General features: G+C 45.0%; 1 non-coding gene across 1 annotated transcript; it reads right to left on the bottom strand.

Moving 5' to 3' along the window:
- Positions 1 to 580: 580 nt before the first annotated feature.
- Positions 581 to 687, bottom strand: LOC147947552 (small nucleolar RNA R71). The gene has a single exon (XR_015595652.1). It is a non-coding gene; the product is annotated as a small nucleolar RNA R71 (small nucleolar RNA).
- Positions 688 to 10097: the final 9410 nt, after the last annotated feature.

Genomic DNA, 10097 nt, shown 5'->3' with positions numbered 1-10097 from the left:
TTGCTACGTTTAGGATTTCCGCACTTGCTAGATCAAGTTATTTTATATATATATTAGTTCGGCATCTGACTTGTTTGCTTTCGTGTTTGTTTGTTTTGAATCTCAGGTACAACCCGAGCACCCACCCGACTCGTCACTCGATCAACTGGATAGGGTTGACCCTTGTGTACACACTCGGTCACCTACTTGTGCATGCAAACACGATCCAAGGGTAACCACAACCTGAGTTCATTCATCGACAACATCGACAGACCACGGTTACTTCGACAACAACAAGTTCAACAACCCCAACCAGCAACCATTGAGGAGACAATGAACAATCATAACGGTCCACCAGCTCCTCAAGCAAGGACCAACATAGGAGCAGGAGATGCTCCATCTAGATGAGTTTGATAGGCTATGTAGCCTAACCAAGATAAAAGAAGTTAGTGAGGATGGATTCAAACTCCGGCTTTTCCCATTCTCTTTGGGAGACAAAGCACACATCTGGGAGAAATCACTCCCCAAGGAGTCCATCACCACCTGGGAGGCATGCAAGAAGGCGTTTCTAGCCAAATTCTTCTCCAACTCCAGAACCGCAAGACTGCAAAATGACATTTCCAGATTTGTTCAGAAGAACAACGAGACGTTCAGTGAAGCTTAGGAACGTTTCAAGGGATACACTACCAGATGTCCTCATCATGGCTTCAGCAATGCTTCATTGCTGAGTACAGTTTACAGAGGACTGGTTCCCAAGATACGGATGTTGCTGGACACCGTAAGCAATGGTAACTTCCTCAACAAGGATGTTAATGAAGGTTGGGACCTAGTGGAGAACTTATCTCAATCTGATGGACATTATAATGAGGAATACGATCGTACTATGCGATCAACAGGAGAGGAAGATGCCAAGTACAAGAGGGACATGAAAGCCCTCAATGACAAGCTCAATAAACTCCTCAACCAGCAGCAGCATGTTCATGCAATATCAGAGGAAGAGCAATTTTTACAACAAGATGAGGAGAATGTTCAAATCGAGGATGTGAACTACATCAACAACCAAGGAGGTTACAACAAAGGTTACAACAACTACAAGCCGAATCCAAATCTGTCTTACCGTAACCCGAATGTTGCCAATCCTCAAGACCAAACCTACCCATCAGCAGTTCAAGGGAACCAATTCCAGCAGACGCCTTTTGTTCAATGCAATCAATGATATGTCCCTAAGCAGCAGTATTCTGGAAATTACCTCCAACCCATTGCACCACCTGGATTCCAACAACAGCAGGGCCCGCAGCACCAATCCCAAGAAGCTGACCTACGCGGCCTAATTCAGCAGATGATTCAAAACCAGGCATCCGCTGCTATGGATACCGCAAAACGATTTTCGGAGATGAGCAACAAGATAGATTCTGGATACAATGACTTGACTGCTAAGTACGATTCGCTCAACACCAAGCTGAGGTACCTAGAAGGCCACCACAACAACCAACCTCCTCCAAAGATCACCCGACTTCCAGGAAAAGCAGTTCAGAACCCCAAGGATTATGCCACTTCCCAAGCCATCTTCCTTGATGATGACTATGAGGATTACCTCACTGGGGATAGTGATGATCAATACGGGGAGGATATAGATCACAATGGGATAAATGAGACTAAGTACTACATATCCGAGTATGAACCCGAGCCTTCACCCGAGGAGTCTGATCGAATTGATGATCGAGCAATGGTTCAAGAATCACAATCTGAAGAACCACCCGAGGCTGAACCCGATGACTCACCCAATGTTGGTGATCGGATGATACATCGTGTAGATGCTCAAATGACAGATAACCCTCAATTGCTTGAAGCGAAAGAAGGGGAACTAGAGGAAAGGTTCAATGCTTCTCTTCACATCCAGTTAGAGGCGCTTCCAGAGCGTATGGCCAAGCGTAAAGCTCCACCTCCTAAACTTTTGCCACCACACGAGCTTCAAGAGGAAATCATCAAGGAGGCAGCTCAGCTGGAGATTGAGGTTAAGGAAGCTTTCAAGGAGATTGGGTATGAGATTCTTAGGAGTGGAGTGTTGATGCCCGTGTTCTCTGTCCTGACCCAATTACTGTTGCAATCCGCCGATCTCCTCGACGTAGGGACCTGTCTGATAGAACCGTTACTGACCCTATGGAGGTCGATTCTGATGCCAGTGGAGGAGAACCAGAGGAGATCCAATCCTCTAGGTTGAGAAGCAGAGCTGCGACTGCAATGGGGAAGAGACCCGCCTCTGGAAGGGCTGTGAAGGTGGCCGAGAGAGCAGCGGAAGAAGAGATCGAGATTCAGAGGAGGAGAGCCGTGACCGGGAGGAGCAGAGAGAACGCACACGCCAAGCTTCGCGGAGGCTGAAGCAGAAGGAAGTGGAAACTCCGGCGAAGCTCTTCAAGGTCCTCTGTAAGATGAGCTTCGTTAGTACCCGCTATCCCCACCGAGAAACGATGAAGCAATTGGGCATCGCTAGAGACGCTGAGTTCCTGTTCAACATGTGCCACCTGGGCAAGATGATGCGAGCCAACCTCGAGGCTTATGAGGACGAGACAGTACACTTTTTTTCCACGCTGTGGTTACACTTCTTTGAGGACCACCCGACCTTACTACCTGGTGGGGGGATCGGGTTCATCACCTTCTCCTTGCGCAACAAGGAATACCGACTCACCTACAAGGAGATAGAGAAGGATGGGAGTGGAGAGAACATGGAGGTGAGCAAGGAAGAAATGAAGTACCTATGGCTGACAATAAGCGACAAGCTTCCTTACAAGTCCACAAGCTCCAAGTCGGCTCAAATAAGGAGCCATGTTTTGAGGTATTTTCACAAGTCCCTCGCCTGCACTCTTTTTGCTAGAAAGGAGACTGGGAATATGAATGATAACGAGCTCCAGCTGCTAGATATTGCCTTGCGTGGAGTTTAGACAATGCTAGGGATGGTACACCACTAGTAGGAGATGCTGCGGACACTAGCATGGTCTTTGTGCTGCTCGATCAATTCCTTTACCTCAAGTCATGGGCTATGAAAACTGAGAGGAGGGATGGAGCTGGAGAGATCTCCATTGGAGGATTGGTCACACCAATCTTGGTAGCTTGCGATATGCCCCTAAAGGGAGTGGTTCATGAGCCGAGATGGGTAGACGTTGACTACCTCACATTGGCGAGGTTCCTGGCTTATGAAAACCCAAACAAAATGCTGCTCTTCAAGTTTGTCCATCCCACCGCCGGAGCCGCCCAAATGATCCTGCCCAACGTCGTGTGCACCAAAATCCGGCTAGGGGATAACATAGATTTCTCACCACTTTGGAGGAGCTGTAAAACCCGGAGGAGGAGTCCGAGGCAGGAGAGAGAGAGAGAGGACTGAGCAAGAACATGGAGACAACTCGGATGAGTATGATTTTGAGGAGTATGTGTGCTCTCAAAAGCAACATGTTGGGGTGAGGGAAGCCGACAAGAGGATCGACTGGTTGGAGAGGATGAACAGATTCCTAGCCAAGAAGGTAAAAGACCTAACTGGTTCAGTGAAGGTAATGGGAGGACAGATCAAGGAGCTGCAAGATAAGGCAAGCTGTGCCTCAGCTCCGACTTCAGATTATGCACCCACATGGATGGGAAGGAGCGGACCGCTAGGAGGAATTCGAGGACTGACACCTCCAGAACTTCTCAGAGCATCATCCTACGAGCCCCAAGCAGAGGATGATATCACCAAACCAGATAGATCGCGGAGAAGCCACTTGGATGCCTATCCGATGCACAACCTGATGGGGTACACGATGCCATATCCGATGCCACCTCCGAGCACACATCCGGGTGACTACTCAGGGCCTTTCCCTCCGCCTTACCAAATGTCGTTTCAGATGCCCTACTCGATGCACCCTGCAAGCGGCTATAATGGTGATCATTCCGGATCTCTCTCATCTTATCCGTCGTACTACCCGATGCCCTACCCGATGACCTATGCGGACACTTACCCGATCTATCCCTCGGATGCTGGTCTGAGCAAGTCGTCCGTGCGCATAAACGAGCTCTCTGATCAGCGAATCCCGGCGCCTGGTGAAGCCGGTGACGACCCTGGCTACACGTTGGCGAGTATGGAGGCTGCTACAACCTCCTTCTTCACCAAACTATGAGGTATCTCATTCATCTACCTTTGTAAATAACATTTCATTTAGTTTTAGTTCATCTTGTGTGATTCTTGGACCCCTTTTCAGATTTTTATTTACACAGGGACTGTGTAATTTAAGTTTGGAGGAGGGTCCTACGATGTATATAACATTGTGTTTTATTTTCTTATTTTAAATTGTTTCATGCTAGTTTTATTCATTTGAGTTTGCATCTATTTGCAAAAAACCGTAAAAATTGAAAAAAAAATTGAAAAAAAAAAAAAAAAAAAGATTGTTCATATAGCTGCATTTACATATTAGGATTGAGTCTAGTTTGTTTCATATAGGATTTTTGTATATGCATCTTAGGGGACAATGATTAAAACCACCTTGTTTAATGCCAAACCTTAGGATTGAAGCTATAGCCCTTAGTCACAGTTCGTTGTTGCTAGATCAATCTTTGGAAAAAAATGAAAAATCTTTGTTTAGAACCTTGCATCTTTTGAAAGCTTCCTCCACTTGTTTGAACATTGGAACATCTCTATATTTTTGGACTTAATTTTAACTTAAACTATCTTGCTTATGAAATTTGAATACTTGCTCATGGTAACTCTAAACTCGGGTTAGCACTCCAGTTTTACCAATCTTTTCGTTTAACCCGATTTGTTTTCCCTACCCTTGAACCCAAATCTTTCTTTCAAACATTGTTGTGAATTGTTGAGTGAGGCCTTTTTCATTGTGCCATAGGTTGTGAAACCTTGAGAGTATTGAGAACGACAAAGAACTGCTTCTTGATTTAGCTAAGTTAGAATTTGAACTAGCTAATAGAATCGGTTTTGAAAGATAGGTGGTTAGCATCTTTATTTGGGTTGGGTTAAGGAATAAAAGAAAGAAGAAAAGAAGTCCCTAAGGTTAGAATCAAGTAGCCCTAAGTCTCTTAGTAAAAAAAAAAGAAAACAACTTGCTATTCTCCTAGAAAAAAAAATATATATATACATATTTAGAGTTTAGCAAAGAAAGAAAAGAAAAAAGAGAGAAGAGAGCTAGATGTCTAAAGTTTAAACCTTAGGGATTGCCAAAAAAAAGAGAGTTAAAATCAAGGTTGTGGGTAGTTTAATTCTAGGGGGTTAAATAAAAAAAAAAAAAAAAAGTGAATGAGAAAAGGGTAGATTATCAAGAGTTAAGCTTTGTATGCCCAAATTGTTCTCAATCTTAGATAGTTTTCACAACTGTCTAGCATTCCTTCTTTTGAGAGAAAAACCACCCAAAGAATTTGTTTGAAACCACCTTACCAAAAAGCCTTACACTTAAATGAATGTGAAAGAGATGTTCTTTACTTTTAGTTGGAGGTTGAACTAGATCGATGCAAGGTAATAAGCATAGAAAAATATTTGTAAGTATGTTGATTGATCTTAGCACCATTAAACTATCTTTAAGGACTATAGCTTGAATCCTTCGCTTAGCATATAAAGCTTATGAGTCCCCATTTTCAAACCGCACCCTCTTACTTCCTTGTAAAAGGACTAGCAAGATTTAAGTTTGGAGGTCTGATAACTCTCTAATTTACATGTTTTTAGCATCCCTTTTTTGTCCATATTTTGCATTGTTTATACCCTTATCTTAGCATTTTAGGTCATTAATTGTAGGAATTCACTTTTAGGCCATTTAGGGTGTTGCATTCTTGCATTTGCATACTTTGGATGAAAACAGGTGCTTTAGAGCTTAAAATGGAGAGAAACAAGGACAAATCTGAGCATGTACCAGAAGGAGCCATCGAGCTGAAAGAACAGTCCGAACCCCAACACGATCGAGGAGGATCCAAGAGCAGGAAGAACAACCCGAGAGTCTAATCGAAGAGCAACATGAGCACATCCTCATGCACCCCATCGAGCAGAGTCTCGGGCAGGACTGGGAAGCTAGGGTTAATGGGTTTCCATATATAAAACTCCCCTCTTCTTCCTCGCAAACGAGCAGGCCGCAGACCCCAAACCAGAGAGTGAGAGCTTCTGAGAGAGATTTAGAGCGACTCAAACATTTTTCACTTTTTGTTAGGATTTATTTTATATATTTTTGTCATTTTCTTTAGATTTCTACTTTGTACTCTTATTTCTCTACTCTATCTTTTTACACAATGCAATTTTCGTTCATATATGCTTTTATGTTTCTTGCTATGATTTCTGAGTAGTGTAGCAAAGTTTCTAGGGATGGGATAAATAATTTTGTGTTCTTGATCGGTTACGATGTCTTAGTTTGATTGTAAATGTTTTATAGACTCCCTTCTAGGTTGGTGTTCTTAATGCTGTCAACAAACCGAGAGGGTGAGATTAGATCTAAGGTGGTCGAATGCTTGCATTGAGTGCTTAAACCGATCCTGAACTCGAATGCTTGCATTGAGTGCTTAGGTCGTGTGGTTTCTTGCTTATATTCTTTCGTTATTCATTCTAGGATTGCTAAACCAAAACCATCTTTTGCCTGGCTTGACTTGCATTGTTCTGATTGCATCCTTCCTGCTAGCATAAACAGCCATTTGGATTGATAACCCTTTGTACTACAACTGCATAGGGAATTGATACTCTGGGTGAAAATCCTGTTATCAAAGTTCTTGAGAGAACCCTAGGCACTAGTTCGCCATGTTATAGGGTCCTGTGTAAACCTTTTGGGGAATGTTAGAACTTATTTCCTATTGGGGTGTAATGTTCTATCTATTGGTATAAGATGTTAAGGAGGAAGTGCTATGAGTAGCTTTGTTTTGTTGTGTGTTTGCTTGCTAGCCTTTGCTTGGTTGTGCATTTGTGTGTTTGCATGCATGTTGGTTTAGATTGCATATAGGTTGCATAACTAACCAATTGTTTGAGTTGTGTTGTTTTGGCATGATTGATTGAGGACTCACCTAAACACCGTAAAAATGCGATCTGACCAAAGCAAGACAACATGAGAGTGATCGTGAGGATACTCGGAGACGCTGAGACAAGACAAGAGAATTGGGTTCAGGGAAACGAGAGAAGGAGAGTTTTTAACGCCCGCGATCTGGAATAAGATCATAGGCCGTGGCTTTGTCCGAGATGGTGGGGAGATCTTGGACAAGTCGGGAAGGAGCTACTCGTGAGCTCGGACAATGAGGGAAAACGATCCAAGTATGGAAAAAGGATCGGTTTTGTTCTCGGCCAGCTGCGAACAGCTCTTGTCCAGCTGCGAACAGATCTCGGCCAGCAGCGGACAGCTCTCGGCCAGCTGTGGACAGCTCGACCAGCCGCCAGTCAGCTCCACCCAACTCGGCCAGCTGGAGAGTGGTGGACAGTGTGCAGGTCAGCTGGGGAGCTCGCGAGCGGTCAGGACAGCGGGATGCGGTGACAGAACAGGTACGGCCGAACGGACACGACCAAACGTGCACGACCGAACAGTCTTGTCGGATAGGTGTCATTTGGGGACAAAACCGGGGCCAAAACCCTATATATAGAGGGCGTGGCTCTCATTTCCAACACACCATCGGAAACAGAAAAACATACAGTAAACTCGAGAGTGGGAGTATAATATCAGAAAGAGGTTTACGAGAGATAAAGAGTTCGGCGAGTAAGATCTAAGGGTCAGAGGAACAGTACAGTACCTACCTTATGGTTCTGGGAAATGGGATAGTTGCATCTGCATAAGCACTTATAATGTTTCGGCTGGTTCAGTTGGTCGAAGGAAAGGGGGTGCGGCTCGAAAGTGGATCGGGAACCACTAGGCTTACCGTGAAACGACTGAACTGATGTGCATGCTACCTCCCTACCGATCAGCGTACCATCCAGAGTGTCCATGTACGGACGGTATGGTCAGAGAAAAGTAAACGCGGCTCGGCGGCTGGACAGGGATCTGTACAGATACCTCGGTACAACATCGAACTAATGTGCGGGATAACTCTCTACTGGCCAACCACTGTACTAGACGGTTATTATGATTTAGCGTGCATTGCATGACACTGTACGGCATAAGGGAAAGGTTATTGATGGTTACTTGGATTTCAGGAAACGAGGGTGATCGCGGAAAGGGAACTGCTTAGGGGCGAGACTCATGGCCGGGAAGATGATTGGTGGTGATATGGGTAGCTAGGATCGATTATACAACTTGTACTAGCTTATTATGCAAACTCATAAGTTGTATTGAATCATTTGATTATTTAATACAATACTCGAATGTTTGCTTTACTCTAAGTTATACCATATAGACTCTAAATATTGAATCACAGAATGCGCGAATGAACCTTGTTTAAACAATGGACCGTATAATATGACTAAGTAGCGAGGAAGGGACGAGAGAACCTCTCCGACCATCGTATGGCTGGGGTCGGGGTCTTTCAAGTTGGTATCGGAGCATGCTTGGTTCTAGGACTGTTAGTGTGGGTTTTGGGTATCACCACTCATCAGCTTAATGGGATCTTGCAGTAGTTGTTCTTACTGTTAGCGGTTTATTTTCTTAACCGTGACTAAAGTGCATGAGTTTTGCAGATGGGTAAGAGCAACAAGGAAAAGAAAAGGAAGGGTAAGGAAGTGGCCGATGAGTACACTGACGCCGCAGAAACATTAGTCGACGCGGAGGGAAGGAACAAAGACAGTCAGAATCCTGCCGGACATGTGGCTGGAGAGAAACAACCAGATCATGATAAGCTGGAGAATAGCAGTGCTACTGACGTGAATGGGCAACCAAATGTCGTACCGTCGTACCAGGAACAGTGGGAAACGATGAAGGCAATGATGGCACAGTTGGACGTGCTGACAAAGGCGTTGGTACCAGATCTTGTGGTACCAGCGGTACGCACGAAGACCATCGAAGGTAGTCCTGGAGATTCTCCGAGAAAAAGTAGGGACTACTTAGATGCGTTGGAGCATATGTCTAGACTAAAGACAAAACACTTTTTGGAAAGTTCGGATCCAATCGTGGCTGACGAGTGGAGGAGTCGACTAATATGGAATTTTAATGCCACTCGCTGGCCGGAGGAGTACCAAAAGGACATTGTTATCCATTTCCTTGAAGAGGGAGCACATGACTGGTGGGTGACAGTTATGAAACGGAAAGGTGGACAAGTCATAACCTTTGCAGACTTTGAGAAGGAATCCAACCAGAAATTTTTTCCTCCAGAGGCTTGGGACCGACTGGAAAGTGCGTACCTGAAGCTGGTACAAGGGGATATGCGGTACGTGCATATGATGCTGAATTCAGTCGCCTTAGGCACTTTGTTGGAAAGGAAATTGAGGATGAGAAAGCACAAGTCCGTTGTTTTATCCGCGGGCTAAGGGTGGACATTTGCAATCATTGCGTGAACGGTGTCTTTAATTTGGTCGTGGAAGTGGTGGAAAGGGCGACCATGATTGAAGCTGGGCTGGAGGAGGAGAGACAGCTTACTTGAGAGGGTTTCTTCGTGTTCGACCCACCCAGCCAAAACCATTAACCGAAAAAGGAAATGGGATAAGGTGGATAACGCAAGGTCCGACACCAAGTATCGGGAGTGTAGGAATTGCGGGAAACACCATAGTGGTTCGTGCTGGAAGGTCGTTGGTGCATGCAGTCGCTATGGGAGCAAGGATCAAGCGATCAGGAACTGTCCTAGGATGGATGATGGTAATGGGCCAAGGTCCTGCTATTTGTGCGGGAAGGAGGGACATTTTAAGAGGGAATGTCCGAAGCTTGAGGAGGGAAGACAGACCCACCAACGAGGGAACCGTGGTGAGGATTCTTTACCGCCTTCCCCAAAGCAACAGGCCGTCGCACCACGCGTGTACGAGCTGTCCGAGGTAACTGCTGCTGGGAATTTCAGGGCAAATACTGGTATGTAACGAGAACCTTTCTAAGTTTTAATTCATGCATTACATAGCATCATAATACATGTAAAAGGGGGATATGAGTACTTAGAATTCTAGAGGAATGTGTAGGGACCTTAGATATAGGTGTTGTGGAAACGCACACCTTGTTTGATTCGGGGGCCACACACTGTTTTGTGAGCCCTGAATGGATAGCGAAAGGTGG

The sequence above is a fragment of the Camelina sativa genome, chromosome 3, assembly GCF_030686135.1.
Source record: "Camelina sativa cultivar CO46 ecotype springtype chromosome 3, ASM3068613v1".
Taxonomy (NCBI): domain Eukaryota; kingdom Viridiplantae; phylum Streptophyta; class Magnoliopsida; order Brassicales; family Brassicaceae; genus Camelina; species Camelina sativa.
Note: the sequence above shows the minus strand (reverse complement) of the source record. Positions and strands in the feature narration are given on the sequence as shown.